We start from the raw sequence: 15,436 nt of genomic DNA, 5'->3' as shown, positions 1-15,436 counted from the left end.
ACTCAACACAGTCGTCTCAGATTGAGACTGAGAAGTTTCTAGCATACCTTGTGGAAGGAGAGATAAACAAAGTGTCAGAAAGAAGGCACATACAAAGAAAATTACAAGCTCAGCAAGACAAACAAAACCTTAGGTTCCACAAAGAAAAGTGCAAGTTCCGAAAGACAGATACTAGCCCCTCAATAGCAGCTGTTGTTACATTATGTTGTATGTATGGATTTGTCGCAGTACGAGGACCTGTTCATGGACAAAGAGTTAGACAATCTGATGTTGGTTTTAAAATTCATGTTAAGTGCAATCCATTAAGACTTCAGGATGACAAACCTGTCCAGCCAATTGCTATGTTTGATAAAATTCTGAAACTTCTGCTCTTGCTGCTGTTGCAATACAAGCATTAGGTCATATGAGACTGCATATTTCATCTTTTTCTTCATGTTTTATTTAGAAAACGATTTGAATATTAGAGTGTTAAAGAGAAGACGAATATTAACGACTTGCAAGCTCTTACAGCTTGAGCCTAATATCCGGGATTACGACTGGACATTCCATCCAGGTAATCTTTTTCTTCCAACTTTATTAAGAAAATGGTTTAGATATTCATAACTATTTTGGAGAGAAGACGAATATTTATGGCTTACAAGCTCTTACAGCTCGAGCCTAATATTCGGGATTATAACTGGATATTCCCTCCAGGATAATCTTTTTCTTCACGTTTTATTTAGAAAACGATGACTGAGAAGTTTCTAGCATACCTTGTGGAAGGAGAGATAAACAAAGTGTCAGAAAGAAGGCACATACAAAGAAAATTACAAGCTCAACAAGACAAACAAAACCTTAGGTTCCACAAAGAAAAGTGCAAGTTCAGAAAGACAGATACTAGCCCCTCAATAGCAGCTGTTGTTACATTATGTTGTATGTATGGATTTGTCGCAGTACGAGGACCTGTTCATGGACAAAGAGTTAGACAATCTGATGTTGGTTTTAAAATTCATGATAAGTGCAATCCATTAAGACTTCAGGATGACAAACCTGTCCAGCCAATTGCTATGTTTGATAAATTTCTGAAACTTCTGCTTTTGCTGATGTTGCAATACAAGCATTAGGTCATATGAGACTGCGTATTTCTTTACCTCCACTTGAGGATTCTAATTCAGATGGAATTTTCATACTCTTGTATGATAAATTGATAGCAGGAAAGAAGAGTGTTGTGCTGAAACCGTCTGGCTAATATCACTTACAAAGTATTGTGGCAGTCATCCTAATATTCAGAAAATGCTTCCAGAAATTCAGGAGGCTTTCTTTCATCTTCTTGGTGAACAAAATGAGCTCACACAAGAGTTGGCTTCTCAAGGCATGAGTATTGCGTATGACCTTGGTGATGAATCTATGAAATTAAATTTGGTGAACGCACTCGCTGACAACAACTGGGAATGAAGAACTTCTTGGACGAGACTTTGAACTGATTGATAACATCCAAAGTTTGCTGGCGAGGCATGATGCAATTACTCCTGGTACGTCTTTTCCGATTCGCGGTGCAAGCCCCAGGTCTAGTACTCTGGTGTCACCTGAAAGTGTCAATCAAAATGAAGTGAGGAGGAAGATGTTGAATTTTCACATATAGTTGGAAGGCATTCTAAGATACAATCAGTGACTTCTAAAGATTCTACTGTAGTATCTAATGGAAATTTAGGAACATTGAACACTAGCAGCATAACCTCCTATGTGCCAGAGTCCTCAACTTCTGTACTGTCCAATGCCTTAGCTCTTCCCGACCTGTCATCGAGCCGTGCCGCGATTCTTGAAGACGGGGAACAACTGGTGCAATTCGAGCGATTGCACACCACCCCTATGAAAAGACATTCTGATGATTGGCGTTGGTCTTGTTCTTGATGTGTCTGTTGGTGCCGTTGCAGTTACTGCTCGACGATATGATGCAGTTGTCACTACTTTGCTTTGTAATTCTCCTGCAAGCGTCAACAATACAGTCATGAATTAATACCATCCCATTCCCATGATTCCAATAACACATATCCCATTCTTATTCAGGTGTGTCGAGTAAATTTGTAAGAAGTGATTAATTTTTTTTTACAAAGCAGTAAAAAAGTAATAAGGAGTGGAGGAGGGACCACCTGTAAAAAGAGGACAAAATTTCCCCAACATCCTCCGTACGAGAGCCTCCGCTGCACATCAGAGGAAAGAGATTAGTGGCATATAAAAGAAGGACCACTATTCACATAAACCCTAGAAGGGAGCGGCTACTGTTGAAAAGCAAAAAAAGAAACCCTAGAGACTCTAAAACGAGACAGAGGCTAAAGAACCTGGAGGCGGCTCGCTGTGGAGAGAAACCTAGAGCTTCATCTCGTCGGCATTTGGACGAAGCTGAGACAAGGGCCAAGCAGGCGAACGAGAACGCTTCGGAGTTGAGTCGACGGAGGAGACTCATACCAAGTTTCTGTTACGAAGCCACTAGGAATCATTGTGAATTTCTGAACACGCTTTGAGCTCCATCAAAACCGTTTCCTCGCAAACACCACAAACGTCGCGATAACCAAGGGAGCCGTGACTGCGAAGAACAGGAGAGGGTTCGAGAAGCACTCATCCTATTGACTTCCTCCCAAAACTTACCAACCCGGTACATTTCTCCCCTTTTCGTTGTCTCACTTTCAGATTCATAAACATGTGTATGGTTCCTCTTTTCTTTGCTTCATTTATTCCGTGGCAAGATGATTGTCTTTATTTCGTTTGATATCGGAAGTTTAACATCGGTGATTAGGGTTCAGGATTTGGTGAGTGTTCTTTGTATTTGTCGTGTGAGGAGAATAGCCTTTTGACAGAGAGGTTTTGAGCGAGTGTTTCAGAGTGAGGAGAGAGAGTTAAAGATGGAAATGTAACATCTCATTTGTTCATTTTCATTTTATTTTAGGCGAGTTAAGGCCACTGTAAGCGGCGCCTTTTCCGCTGCCTAAGGCCGGCTACCTAGTTTTTCTCCCTCTGCACTAATGGCTTTTCGGTCCCCATGTGACCGTTTAACTGTAGCTTTCCTTTTCCCCACGTGCTCCTGCAGATTGCTGGGGAGAATTTTGGATCAGGGTGGGGTTTGGTTGACCCGCCTGGATTCTGCCCTAATGGGCCTCGTGGGCCTTCAAGACCCCTCTAATTTGTGAAGTTTTTTTGGGTTATATTAGCAGATTTGTTTTTCTTCTTTCCCTTCTTTTAATAAAAAAAATCCAAATTTTATTTGATTTTTGATGAAGTTTTATTTAACAATTAAATCTTTATTATTATTATTATTAATAACTCATATTTAATTATATAGTCTTCTTATTTAATCAATTAACATGTTTCTCTTATCATTTATTTTATTTATTTTTATTTTTTATTTTATTTTTTTAATATTATTTAGGCAATTATTTATTTTTTTGGGATTTATGAGAATTATTATATTTGTGCTTGTCCATTCATTTGTACAAATTATTGATTTTATGTGTGAGGTATGTTACAATCATGATGAATCATCTCATTTTCCTTGATGAAAAGAAAAACCATTCAAAAAATAATAATGATAAATATCACCTGATTCTCGATTCAACGTCAAGCCTATTTCCATACCCTTGTAAGTCGATTACTTTTAAGCATCGCCATCAACCTCACATGGCTTACTCTTGGGCCTTCTTACAATGAGCTCTTAAATAACATCAACTTAACTTTAAATAATTTCAAACCTCTGTACTTTGATTATTTTTAATTTATTATTCAAGACATTTTCTAAATAAAACGTGAAGAAAAAGATTATCCTGGAGGGAATATCCAGTTATAATCCCGAATATTAGGCTCAAGTTGTAAGAGCTTGCAAGTCGTTAATATTCGTCTTCTATTTAACACTCTAATATTCAAATCGTTTTCTAAATAAAACATGAAGAAAAAGATTATCCTGGAGGGAATATCCAGTTATAATCCCGAATATTAGGCTCAAGCTGTAAGAGCTTGTAAGCCATAAGTATTCGTCTTCTCTCCAAAATAATTATGAATATCTAAACCATTTTCTTAATAAAGTTGGAAGAAAAAGATTACCTGGATGGAATGTCCAGTCGTAATCCCGGATATTAGGCTCAAGTTGTAAGAGCTTGCAAGCCATAAATATTCGTCTTTTCTTTAACATTCTAAATATTCAAATCTTTTCCTTAATAAAGTTGGAAGAAAAAGATTACCTGGATGGAATATCCAGTCGTAATCCCGAATATTAGGCTCAAGCTGTAAGAGCTTGCAAGCCATAAATATTCGTCTTCCCTCCAAAACATTCGTAAATATTCGAATCATTTTCTTAGCAATACTGGAAAGAAACAGACTGCCTGGGTGGAATGTCCAAACGTAGTCCCGAGTACTAGACCCAAGCTGTAAGAGCTTGTAAGTCACAAGTACTCGTCTTTCAAACTTCAAAATACCTAATTCCTACCTTAATACGTTTTCAATAAAGATGGAAATGGAACACGGTGTATACCGTGCACTCCTGAGACTAGGATTCAAGATGTATATCTCGCTCATCCAAGTTCTCGCCATTACTCAAAACACCTCAAACCAATCAATTTCTTTTTCTCGCTGCCGTGCGATTAAACCTTCAAACCTTTTCTCAAATGAAAGGTACTTTGTTTCAAAATAATGCAAGGCAATGTTTCTCCACCTGTTTTGGGTAGTCCAACAATGTTTTCGTCGATTTGACACAAAGTAGCTTTTGTTAAAATTGACCAACAAACAAACATTTTTCTACCCAGAACTACGTAAGCCTTGACTTCTCTATTGAGATACGTAGGAGCAGGATTTGTAAATTTTGTCAGGCCCACTAATAAAAAAAAACTTAGGTTTAGTCCTTCGTCAAAAATCCAAAAATATTCTTCTCTCTTATATTCTTTCTTTTCCCACCTAATAAACTGAAAAGCCTAACATTTCAAATTAACACTAACGCACACAACTAACCTAATGGTTCCCGTTGAGTACAACGGACGTGAGGGGTGCTAATACCTTCCCCTTGTGTAATCGACTCCCGAACCCTGATATTGGTTGCGACGACCATATCTTATCCTTTCTTTTAGGGGTTTTATCGATATTTTCCCTTTCCCATTTTGGGAATAAATAAAGTTCGGTGGCGACTCTGTTCAGTCCATCATTGCGAGCGTGCGATCGCGCTTCGCTTTAAAGTCGTATCCCCATTTTTCGAGGTGCGACAGATGGCGACTCTGCTGGGGAGTATCACTAGAATCCCTAAGTGAGTCAAGCCTAGTTAGGTCGTTTGTGTGCCTTTGTTTGTTTACCTATGTGGCTTTTCTTTATTGTTTTTACTATCTCTATTGTCATATTGATATGAATCTGTTGTATTGGTTCGATTATGGTTTGGTACTTGGATACTCTGATTGCAAACCTTGTGGGAAAGACTTTTTACCCGAGTCTCGAGTAAAAACATAAGATAGGACGAGGTTGAGTAGTGTGGGTCCGTGAGATGTATTTCTCGTTGGGTCGGTACGAGAACCTTACTTAGAGTAGATTCTTGAGAGGATGTTGTCGCTCGGCAAGTAAGTTGCCGTAAGCTTCGATATTTTCTTTAGGATCCATGACTCTGAGAACCATTTGTAGAACCTTAGTTCTTTGCCCAACTAGGAAAGATGGTTGCGTAGTGTGGGTCTGCGAGATGTATTTCTCGTTGGATCGATGCGAGAACCTCACTTAGAGTAGATTCTTTAGATGGAGTTGATGCCCGGCAAGTAAGTTGCCGCAGGTAGCAAACAATCTAATGGATCCATGACTCTAGGAACCTTGAAAAGAAAAAACCTTAAATCATACTTGGTGAGAACCTTGTTCTATATAAAGCAATCAGACTTATCCATGCCTTAAGCCTATTGAACCTATACAAAAAAATGCATCACATCCATACATTGCATCAACATCATAAAAAAGCAAGCTCTTACTTGTCTCTTATTTGTTTCAGGAATTGAGAACTTGAAAATGACAACTCCAATAAGACACACTTTCACGCTTAAGTACAAGGAACCTAAGTTGGACAGTCTGAAGGGTTTGATCTCTGATTTGTCTCTCAGCAGACGTGATGAGTTCGGAAAAAACTATGGGAAAATTTTGAGCCTTCAAATTAACAAAGTTGACTATGGAATTATCGGCTCTCTGGCACAATATTATGATCCACCTCTTCGTTGTTTCACATTCGTTGATTTCCAGCTAGCTCCTACTTTGGAAGAAGTTGAGAGGATCGTGGGTCTCAAGTTGAAAGATTTTAATCCGTTTCCAAAGCTCGAAGAAGATATGGGCCCAAAGAAGATAACTTCGGCCCTAAGTATCAATGTCCCTACTGTTCGAGACAATTAGGTTCCTTTTGTGATAATACTTATGTGTACAATTACCCTTTTGCTCTTATGTCTATATTGAACACAATGCATAGACCGTGTCATCCTTGTCCAGTTCAATATTGGGCCCATAGACATTTATCATGTTACGCAGGATGGGCAAATTTCATCTAGGTCACTCATGTCCCTTAGCATGCTTCGTGGAGTACCCATCAACTGTCTTTATGGTCATCCAGTTATGAACAATGTTTGATCAACAATAAGGCACTCGACTCTACATCTAGAGTCCATCGTGGTTTCAGGTTGAAGGGTGGTATACACCATTATCACCATGAGAATAACTTATGATACTTTGCATAACATTTTATATAGTATTCTCATAGCGGGTCAATCCAGTATAAATATTACTCTTAATATTCATACCTATGTTTAAGACTTGATAACTCCTTATCCATGATCCATGAGATGTGATCATCAGTCTATATACATAATAGTCTTAATGCTTTAATGTTATCCCACTTCACAATAAAGCTCGACTATGAATACTTTAAGAATAATGTCCTTATGTTTAATGTGATCTCATGATTAAGTCACACTTGATACATTAAACGGACTATCTATTCTAGGGACTTTATTAGACAAACATAATAAAGAAAAAGCCTTTTATTATTAATAAATAATTCGATACAAGTACCAAAAGTATTGGCCTCTACGACTTACACCAACAATATCCTATAGGGTTAACTCTTACAGGAGGCTCTAGCAAGGTCCAAACCTGGTTTGTGTACATGGAATCCATTTCATATTTCATGGCTTCTATCAATTTCTCAGACTCAGGACCAGTTATGGCCTCTTGGTAGGTCACAAGTTCATCTTGACCCATGAGTAATACATTACCTTAATCAGTTATGAGATATCCATATCTCTCAGATAGGTGACGTATCCTGCTTGACCTACGTCGGTCTTGTTCTGCTTGAGCAGGTTGCTCTTCCAAAACTACTTGTGTTTCCTGCTCTAATTCCTCCATATGTGTAACAATGCTTTGTGATTCTTGAATTTCTGCAAGCTCTACTTTCCTCCCACTGATTCCTTTGGAAATAAAATCCTTTTTTAGAAAAACTCCAGTTCGAGCGACAAACACTTTGTTGTCAGAAGGATTATATAAGTAATACCCTCTTGTTTATTTAGGATACCCCACAAATAAGCATTTGTCAGATTTGGGCTTAAGCTTAGTTGAAATTTGTCGTTTCACATAAACTTCACAACCCCAAATCTTCCTGCGAGACATATGTGGTTTCTTACCTCTCCATATCTCATATGGTGTCTTCTCAACCTTTTTGGATGGAACACGGTTAAGTCTGTAAGTTGATGTCAATAGTGCATGTCCCCAAAAGGAGTTTGGAAGATCAACGTGACTCATCATGGATCGTACCATGTCTAACAAGGTTCGATTTCTTCTCTTAGATACACCGTTCCATTGGGGTATTCCAGGAGGAGTAAGTTGGGATAGGATCCCACACTCTTTCAGATGGTCATCAAACTCTAGGCTTAAATACTCACCACCTCGATCTGATCGAAGAGTTTTAATATTCTTACCTAGTTGGTTTTGTACTTCATTCTTGAATTCCTTGAACTTTTCAAAGGACTCTGACTTGTGTTTCATTAAATACACATAACCATATCTACTGAAATCATCAGTAAATGTGATGAAGTACTGAAAACCTCCTTTGGCTGGTATGTTCAGTGGTCCACATACATCAGTATTTATAAGGGCCAAAAGATCATTAGCTCTTTCACCTTTTCTTGTGAATGAATACTTTGTCATATTTCTAATTAAATAAGATATGCATGTCTCATATGATTCATAATTAAAAGAGTCCAAGAGTTCATCTTTATGGAGTTTGGAAATGCGCTTCTCATTTATGTGACCTAATCGACAATGCCAAAGATAAGTTGGATTTAACTCATTAGGTTTCATCCTTTTAGTATTAATGTTATAAATAGGCATTTCAAGATCAAGGATATATAGTCCAATGTTCATTTGTGCAGTAGCATAGAATATATCATTCAAATAAATGAAGCAACAATTGTTCTTTATTATAAATGAAAAACCAAACTTGTCTAAACAAGAAACAGAAATAATATTCCTGCTAATTGCAGGTACATAATAGCAGTTCTCTAACTGAATTATTAAACCACTAGGTAAAGTCAATACATAAGTTCATACGGCTAAAGCAGCAACCTTTTCTCCATTGCCAACTCGTAGGTCAACTTCACCTTTTACCAAATCTCTACTCCTTTTTAGCCCATGCACATTGGTACAAATGTGAGAACCGCATCCAGTATCTAATACCCATGATGCAGAAGTAGATAAATTAATTTCAATAACAAAAATACCTGAAGTTGAAGTCTCTATTCCATTCTTCTTATCTTCCAGGTACTTTGGGTAGTGTCTCTTCCAGTGTCCAGTCTTACCGCAATGGAAGCAGGTGCCTTCCTTTTCTATGCTTCCACTAGGCGTCAAAGCAGGAGCGGTGGGTTTGGGTTTGACAACTTCCTTGCATTTCCCTTTATCACCCTTCTTGGTGGGTCTTTTGTTCTGTCTCTTTCCATTTCCGATCATCAGAATGGACTTCCCTTTTGACTTTAGATTCTGCTCAGTAGTTCTTAACATGGCTAGTAGTTCAGGAAGAGATTTGTCCATATCATTCATATTGAAATTAAGGACAAATTGACTGAATCTATCTGGCAACGATTGCAAGATCAAATCAGTCGCAAGTTCCTTTCCGAGGGGAAAACCCAACCTCTAAAGGTTCTCCACATACTCAATCATCTTGAGCACATGGGGACCTACATGGGCTCCCTCATCTAACTTGCCTTTAAAACTGGCTTTTGAAACTTCAAACCTTTCATGCCTTGACTTCAGGTGTTCGATCATATCGAACGCTGCCATGTTCTCATGTTGCTTTTGCAACTCTGAGTTCATAGTAGCTAGCATGAGGCAAGCCGTTTCATTGGTATCATTGACATGCTTTTTATAAGTATTCTTTCTGCCTTAGGTGCAGAACTAGGAGGTTCCTCTTTCAGTGTCAATCCAGAAAATTTGTCCCAAATAATTTTTCCTTATCAAGGATTGATCATAAAATTTTGTTAGAGGTGTTTGTTGTCATGGTAATCTACATAAAAATAATGAAAATATAAGTATCAATAACATATTTAATTAGGCCTTTAATTAAATATGCTCCCACTATCTACTCAAAACAAATGACCCTCACCATTTGATTCGGAAAATCCCGTTGGAAGATTTTCTAGTGGATCGAGATCCACATTTCACTTTGTTTTAAGCCCGCGTAGACGGATTACACAAAACTAGGTTATTTAGGTAAGAACTCCTTCCAATTGTATCTAATACAACTCTCAAATATTTTAGTTGAGTGAATAACTCCTTATTTCAATCCATCACATGGATCATTTCCAACTCTTGCTTCTAAACATATGTAATCTTATTATAATTTGTTTAGTTAAGTTTGACCCATTGTTTTAGCAATTGGATATTACAATTATCCCATCGCACCTTACTAATATAGAACATGCACCTCGCGTAGGCGAAACCTACATTATTCGATACTAGTCTTGATGAGTGCTAAAACTTGGAAAGCATAAACTTAATATTTAATTTGAGGGAATTTACAATAATTTTGATCTCACTGACTTATTTATCATATAAATCATCTCTCACATGCATCAACAAAGGAAAACAACCATTACGTGTTTGAATGAATGAAACAGAAACAATATATCATATATACCGTATTTTGCATCAGGATTACTTATATCATATATATAACTTGATTGATCTCAATTGCGTAACCTATGAACGATCGATGTATCGCTGCTTCACCATCCTAACGTCGGATTCCGAAGCATAATCAACAACAATCATCCAAATCGTACAGACATGATGCCGAATTTAATTACTTGTTTATTCTTTGATTCATTCTGTCTTTTAATCGTATTAATATAGAAAATACAGAAAATAAACAACTATCAAATGCATGGTTTCGTAAGTAGCTCTGATACCACTGAAGGAGAAAAGCAATCCAAAATACAACGGAATTTAAAAATTTCTCCTTTAGTGATCCTTACGAATGGGCATGATCAGTGATAGAACCACTTGTGTGGGCTGCAAGATAAAAAGCCCACTTAAGTGTATGTGGCCCATATTTTATGATATGCCAAAATCACTTAAGCGTGTGGTACCTTACCATATTTCGTATTTTACTTAAGTACATTGTACCTTACGATGTTCTACAATTCACCTAAGTGCACCGTACCTTACGGTATTCCTTAGTTACTCTATCTCTCATCAATTCTTCCTTTTGTGTGTGACCCTGTAGGTTTTCGCGACATTAACAATTATATTAAATCACGTATTTAACATAATAAACAGTGAGCGATATCTAGCAACACATCACTGCTACCCAAGATACGAAAATGTCATGTGATCTGACAAATCCTTTTGTGATAATACTTATGTGTATAATTACCATTTTGCCCTTATGTCTATATTGAACACAAAGCATAAATTGTGTCATCCTTTTCCAGTTCATTATTGGGCCCGTAGACATTTATCCTGTTATGCAGGATGGGCAAATTCCATCTAGATCACTCATATCCCTCAGCATGCTTCGTGGAGTACCCATAAACTGTGTTTATGGTCATCTAGTTATGGACAATGTTTGATCAACAATAAAGCACTCGACTATACAACTAGGGTCCATAGTGGTTTCAGATTGAAGGGTGGTATACACCACTATCACCATGAGAATAACTTATGACACTTTGCATAATATTCTATATGGTATTCTCTTAGCGGGTCAATCCAGTATAAATATTACTTCTAATATTCATACCTATGTTTAAGACTTGATAACTCCTTATCCATGATCCATGAGATGTGATCATCAGTCTATATACATAACAGTCTTAATGCTTTAATGTTATCCCACTTCACAACAAAGCTCGATTGCGGATACTTTAAGAATAATGTCCTTATGTTTAACGGAATCTCATGATTAAGTCACACTTGATACATTAAACAGACTATTTATTCTAGGTACTTTATTAAACAAACATTATAAAGAAAAAGCCTTTTAATATTAATAAATAATTCGATACAAGTACCAAAAGTATTGGCCTCTAGGGCTTACACCAACACCATCATACAATGAAAAAGGATATTTCATTGTCCGACCTAGGTCTAAAGAAGATAAAGATGCCGTTCTAATGAGAGGGTTATACACTATCTACCATAAGCCAATGTTGTTATGTGAGTGGACACCAAAGTTTACCCTAAAAGATGTCATGCTAAGAGTACTTCCTATCTGGGTGACATTGCCATAACCTCCCATTGTATACTGTGAAGGTGAGAAAAACAAGAAAGGGGGGGTTTGAATTGTTTGAAAAATAAGCGCTTTTGCAAAATGAAATCACACAATGATTTTATACTGGTTCGCTTATAACACAAAGCTACTCCAGTCCACCCGGCCAAGGTGATTTCGCCTTCAACAAGGACTTAATCCACTAATCTTGAAAGATTACAAACAACCCCTAAGAGAAAAGAAAATCTCTTAGTCCTCTCAAGTCTACAGACTACAAAGAGTCACTTGAGGAAATCAAATAAAAATAGATACAAGATGTGTAATCTAGAGTGCTTCTAAGAAAGCAAATATTACAAACTTAAGAACAAATTTTTCACTTGATAAGCAAAAGCTTAGTGAAAATCTTTGAAGAACAAAGATGTTTTTCTTGAGCGTGATATGATTTCAGTATAGTTTTGGCTAGTGATTTCTTCGTTTTTGTACTGAATGAGATTTCTTCTCTTATTTATAGGAGTTGAAGTAGAGTTGAAGTAGCGTTGAATCTGTTGGATATTTAGATGTAGTTACGCCATTCCATTAATAGCTTCTGCAGTAGACTTTTTCTTTTAGAAGTGACTACTTACCACAATTAGTATCTTCTCTCTTGGAAGTGGAGATTAACGTCTCTTTCTAATTGAGGAAATCCATTTGCAGAACTTTAACTTGGCTTAAACGTTACTTCATCATGATTAACAATTCTGATTAGACTTTGTGTATCTGGAGAAACTGGCTTCTGATGTTATCTCTTGAGAGTTCAGAAATCGCTGATAACTTCAGAATTTACAGAAGGCATTTGTTCAGAGTCAGAGCTTCTAGACTTTACTTCATGTTCAGATGCTTCTGATACTTTGCAGTTTTGTCCAGAGTCAGAGCTTCTTGAATGAGATTCCACTTTAGATGCTTCTGATACTTGAGATTTTGCATCTGATCCTGTTGTGCATCTGATGACATCATCAGATTTATTTCTTATTTCTTTAGAACCCTGCACACTTAGAAACTTTTCGTTAGGGTGCCATTTTTGGTTTCATCCTTTGTTATCATCAAAATCATGGAATCTATTGTAGAACTATTTTTGTTCTTACAATCTCCCCCTTTTTGATGATGACAAAACAAATAAAATTATCAGATGAAACATGAAAAATATTAGATCAGATAAACAAAAGCTCCCCCTGAGTTAGTACTAGGGAGTTCAGAAGTTCTTACCAGAGCTTTCCAAGCAATAAGATTTCTGAAAACTTTCTGCAATTTCTTAATTTAATGTTAGAACTATTTAATCAGAGCTATTATTTAATCAGAGCTAATTTTATCAGAACTATTTCTACAATTGTTGCAGAATGCTTAAGGTTTTAGACATAGTTTTCATCAGAGCTATTTAATAATTTCTCCCCCTTTTTGGCATAATCAAAAAGGCATAAAACATAAAAAAAAATAATAGAGAGAAAAACACTTCATTAAACAAAAGCACAAAGGCAAGCAGCAGTCAAAACATCAGATTCAACAGAAATATCAGAGCTAAAAAAGAAAAGACAGAAGCAAAAACACTGGCAAACAAAAGAAATCCTAAGTGCCTAAGGGTTTGGAGGAGGAGGAAGTCTCTGTAGTAGCATAGCAAACATATTCTGGAGGTTTTCATTCAGAGCGTCTTGCTTGTCCATCCTTGCCCGGAGCTCACTCTGATCTTGCTTGATCTCTTTCTGATCTTGCTTGATCTCCTTCAGAGTGTTAAGAATCAGAGGGATCGCAGAGGAAGACTCCCCCTGAATCAGAGCCTGCTGAGCTTCAGCTTCAGCAGCAGCTTGGGCTTCTGCATCTGCCTTAGCCTTGGCTTCAGCTTCCTGAATTCTCAGAAGTTCTGCTTCCTTTGCCAGGCGTTCTTCTTCCAACCTCTTAGCTTCTTCTTCAGCTTCCCTAGCCAATCTTTCTTCTTCTAATCTCTTGGCCTCAGCTTCTCTAGCCAGTCTCTCTTCCTCTAACCTTCTGGCCTCAGCTTCTCTAGCCAGTCTCTCTTGGAGTCTTTCCTCAGAGTCTCTGATGTAGCCATTTCTGACTTGTTCAGAGATACTCTTCAGCCTATAAGACTCAGAGGTCATCCAACTAATAACTCTGTTCCAGTGTGTCCTAACAGATTTAGGATCATCACTGACTTCAGAATTTTTAGCCAGAGACTTGATCTTCTGGACTGAGGATTCTGCAACCTGTATAATGGCCTCCTCAAGGGTAGGTATGATAATTTTAGGTTCAGGTTCAGGTGAATGAGGTGGAGAGTTTTGAGGGCTGAGATTTAGAGGTTGAGGTTCAGTTTGTTGAGGTTCAGATGGTTGAGGTTCAGATTCTGCTTGAAGTTCAGAATCTGCGTCTGGTTGAAGACTAGGAGAAGAAGCATATAATGGATTTAGGTCTAAAGGGTCAGAGTCTGGTCCAGGTACAGCGGGAATAAGTGGTGGAGTGATATAAGGTTCAGATGGTTGAATCACAGGTGGTTGGGTTTCAGAGGGTGTGGTGGTTGTTTGTGGTGGAAGTGAGGTTTGATTTTCAGAGGAGATGATGGTTGTTTGTTGTGGAAGAGAAGTTCGGAGGGGAGAGGTTACTTCAGTTTGTGTTTGAGTTTGTGGGGCGAAATTTTTAGCATAAATTTCAGCTATTGTTGGGGAGTTTGGGTCAGAGTGTTCTTGATCAGAGGACTCATGATCAGAGAACTCTTGGTCAGAAGAAGGGGAAAGGTAAGGGGGTGATTCATATTCAGAGGATGAGGAGGAGCTGTGGTGGTATAGTTGATTAGGGTCAGAGGTTGTTGTGAAATTTCGAGCAATTTTTAGAACAGGTGGAGGTTGAGAGGTTCTGGTGATTGAAGGAGGTATTTCTGAGGTTGTAAAAATTGGTTGAGAGGAGAGAGGGTTGGAGGAAGCCATTACAGATTCAGAAGAGACAGGAGGAATGGACTTACCAGAAGAGACATTCAGAGGTGCTGAAGCTTTGGTGCCAGAGGTTTCTCCAAGTCTGGCTTTCTTTGCCTTCCTTGCTTCCTCAGCTATCTTCTTCTCAGAAAGGCCTCTTTTGTATCTGACCAGATCTTCTACAGAGTCCAGACAGTCTTCAAGGCGGAAATCAGAGATATCAATGCCTTCATCCAGACGATCCTGAAGGTAGATAGCAATGGCATCTCTGGGTTCGTTTTTGAAAAACCTTTCAAGGCCATGAGGCATCTTCCTCTGATCCTTCAGAGCTTCCCAGGTCACATTCATAGTGGGCTTGACTCTGATGTCTTTGATGATTCCCATACTCCTCAGATTTTTGGCATTCAGAGGCTTTCCAACGTCAATTGCCAGATCATCCATACATCTGGTCTTCTCCAGAGCATCTACCAGCCCGTGCTCAATGAAGATGTCAGAGAGCAATCTCCCCAGAGGAATGTAGGATCTGGGCTTCATATTATTCCTTGTTTCTCTGACTGAATCCCTCAGATATCTGAAGAGGAGAACAGGGAGGTTGATAGGGATACCCTTCTGAATACAGTAGAGGATGCATTTCTGATCAGCATTAATATAATCTGAAGAGTTGGAGGCTGGACGATGATGGATTGTTCCCAGAATAATCTTCAGCCAAACTCGGAGGTTCTGATGAAGCTCCTTGTTCTTAGATGGGTTTCCTTCAACGTTTGCTTTGAAGATT

The sequence above is a fragment of the Lathyrus oleraceus genome, chromosome 4 (genome assembly GCF_024323335.1).
Source record: "Lathyrus oleraceus cultivar Zhongwan6 chromosome 4, CAAS_Psat_ZW6_1.0, whole genome shotgun sequence".
NCBI classification, from domain to species: domain Eukaryota; kingdom Viridiplantae; phylum Streptophyta; class Magnoliopsida; order Fabales; family Fabaceae; genus Lathyrus; species Lathyrus oleraceus.
Note: the sequence above shows the minus strand (reverse complement) of the source record.